Consider the following 3,204-nt stretch of genomic DNA (forward strand, 5'->3'; position numbering starts at 1 on the left):
GGAAGGCACGGCTCACCTTGAGGAAATGGGAGAGGAGATGCTGAATAGGAAACCATCAGAGAAGAGGGGGACAAGCCCCAGTCACCTAATGGTTAGAGGAAGACACTTAGAAGGGACTCGCCCTAATGGATCAAGCAGTTACAAATGGAGGCCAGGAAGTTTTGGTCACCATGCTACAAAAAAGATGTTGAGACCTTGGAAAAAGTTCAGAGAAGAGCAACTAAGATGATCCAAGGCCTGGAGACTAAAACATACGAAGAACGGCTGCGGGACTTGGGTTTGGCCAGTCTAGAGAAAAGAAGAAATAGAGGACACATGACAGCAGTGTTCCAGTATTTGAGGGGTTGTCACAAAGAAGAGGGGGGTCAAATTATTTTCCAAAGCAGCAGAGGTTAGGACAAGAAACAATGGTTGGAAACTGATCAAAGAGAGAAGCAATCTGGAATTAAGTTATTCCCATGTCATGAACTTTGATCTGAATCTGAGTGTGCCTTTCTGGTATTCTGACAGTGGTGGGTTAATCCTATTGTGTCCTGTCTTAGAGTTTGCGTGGGGTATGTAGATTTTAAGGGTCTTTGTCTTCCTGATCTATTTAGCTTCTAGCTGGAGGGTTCCAACCTTCCTGAATGGATTATTACATCTGCATTTCTAAAAGCTGGTTTCTGCTGAGTTGTCTTGCTGGGTGTGTGCGTGTGTCTGTGTGGAGAAGTTTCTGCCTTTTTAAAGATCTTCTCCATTATTCCTTTGGGGAAATATATTCTACCTTTTTAATATTCCCAAAAATATTTCTTTTCTCTGGATGGTCCCCACAATACGACGCAACGAAAATACACACGTAAATAGCATTTTTTCCTTGTGATTATCTTGGGTTTTGTATTCTTCGCCATCTTGGATTGCTCTGATTTTTATTTCATTTTTAAACTCCATGATATGCCTAGAGTCTAGCTAGAGCTGGTTGGTAAGTTCCAGGTGAGATCATTTTGCCCCAGAGCGTCTCGGCTGCTATTCCTCCCAGCTCTACTCCCTACAGAATCCCAGGGAGGAATATCCCCAGGGTACACACACCAAGGGTACACACATTTTATTTCATGACCACTCCCTGCCTTGGACAATTCAAGAACCAGGAGTGATGCTTCTGTTGTGAGAAAGAATGAGCTTCTGATCCTCTCCCTTCCTGCTGTGTGGGCAGAGTTTTGACCAAGTCACCTCACATCTCATTGTGTGAGGATCCAAGTGTGGGAGAACATGGAGAGACAGTGATTCTCCTTCAGCCCCAGCTTGGTCTTCTGCAGCAAAGGTGAGTCGCTTTATGGTCCATTCGGCATCCTTTCTGTGTTCTTTCCAGAATAACAGAGTTGGAAGGGACCTTGGAGATCTTCTAGTCCAACCCACTGCTCAGGCAGGAAACCCTATACCATTTCAGAAAAATGGTTGTCCAGTCTCTGTGTTTAAAAACTTCCAGTGTTGGAGCATTCACAACTCCTGGAGGCAAGTTGTCCCACTGTTCTCACAGGAAATTTCTCCTTATTTCTGAGTTGCTTCTCTCTTTGATTAGTTTCCATCCGTTGCTTCTTGTCCTGCCTTCAGGTGCTTTGGAGAATAAATGAACACCCTCTTCTTTGTGGCAGCCCCTCAAATATTGAAATACTGGTATCATGTCCTCCCTAGTCCTTCTTTTCATTAAACTGGACATACCCAATTCCTGCGACTGTTATTTGTATGTTTTAGCCTCCAGTCCCCTAATCATCTTTGTTGCTTTTCTCTGTACTCTTTTTAGAGTCTCAACATCTTTTTTTACATTGTGGCATCCAAAACTGGATGCAATATTCCAAGTGTAGCCTTACTAAAGCATTATAAAGTGGTATTAACACTTCATGTGATCTTGAATGCAAGATTCAACCCAGTAATTGCTGTTTAGTTTTAGTTCCATGAAGTTTTAGTTGCCTCCAAAAGTTGTGAATGCTCCAACACTGGAGGTTTTTAAGAAGAGATTGGACAACCATTTATCTGAAATGGTATAGGGTTTCTTGCCTGAGCAGGGGGTTGGACTAGAAGACCTCCAAGGTCCCTTCCAATTATTCTATTCTATTCTATTCTATTCTATTCTATTCCATTCCATTCCATTCCATTCCATTCCATTAAGTTATTTTTTAACACAGTCCACTTGATGCATCACTGCCCACATAGCTGCAGCTGGTAATTAAAATAACTTGTGTTTCTCAAGTATAACATTTACACATGCTTTCTGGTGACAGAATAACCTCCCTTGGCCAAGGATTGGGTTACATAGCATGTATAAACCAGGTTTAAAGTGATAGTTTTAAGCCAGAGTCAGAATAGGCTTCCCCCTCATAATCCACCTGGGTTGTGATACTGGAAACCTTAGCTAGTTGGGTCTATTTTTCCTACACCCTAAGCAACTATACAAAGTCTGCATCATGTTAGCTGTCCCACAGTCTCAAAATTATCTCCAACCTCAAAAAGATTACCGTATCTCCAAGACAGAACATACATCTCAACCTCAAAAGAAAAGCTTCCAAAAGAAGGTATCTAATTCTCAGCCTAGGCCATGATCTTCTGTCCAATGCTGGTGGACTCCTCTCCTGGTGACTAACCACATTCTGCAACAATCCATGGAACCCCTTTTATTGTTCTTATGACCCAAAACTTTAAGGAAGCTTCTCAGTTATTCCTACAACCCATGTGGAGCACCTGGTATCTGAACGGAGGGGGTCATGCCCCATAGACTGCAACAACAAAGTTTTCCATTGTGTTTTCATCTTTGATGTGACCATGAGGTAAATCTAACCTCATGATTCCTAATAAATAATAATTATGTTGTTTAAATATTTGTCTCCCATTTTTCCCCCACTAGATCACATCGCTTCTACTCGTGGGATTTTACCAAAAGAAAGATCATTTCCGAAGTTGCAAGAAAAGCAAAACTGTCTTTAATGTTGGCATTAGCTGGACTCTGAACCATCAGAACAGATTATCTGAAAGTGGAAACCCTTCAACTGATAGAAGCAAAAGTAATAAAGGTGGACCTCTTAGCATTTCTACCAATAGTTACCATCTCTTTCTTGCACTACAAAACCTGAAGATTCCAGATCTAATATTGGCCAAGAGATATTTATGTAGAAATAAGAAAAATCTAAATTTTGTGTCCTTAAGACATTTGTGACACATAATCCCTGTATTCCC

The sequence above is a fragment of the Protobothrops mucrosquamatus genome, unplaced genomic scaffold, assembly GCF_001527695.2.
Source record: "Protobothrops mucrosquamatus isolate PMUCROS unplaced genomic scaffold, P.Mucros_1.0 scaffold3158, whole genome shotgun sequence".
Lineage (NCBI taxonomy): Eukaryota > Metazoa > Chordata > Lepidosauria > Squamata > Viperidae > Protobothrops > Protobothrops mucrosquamatus.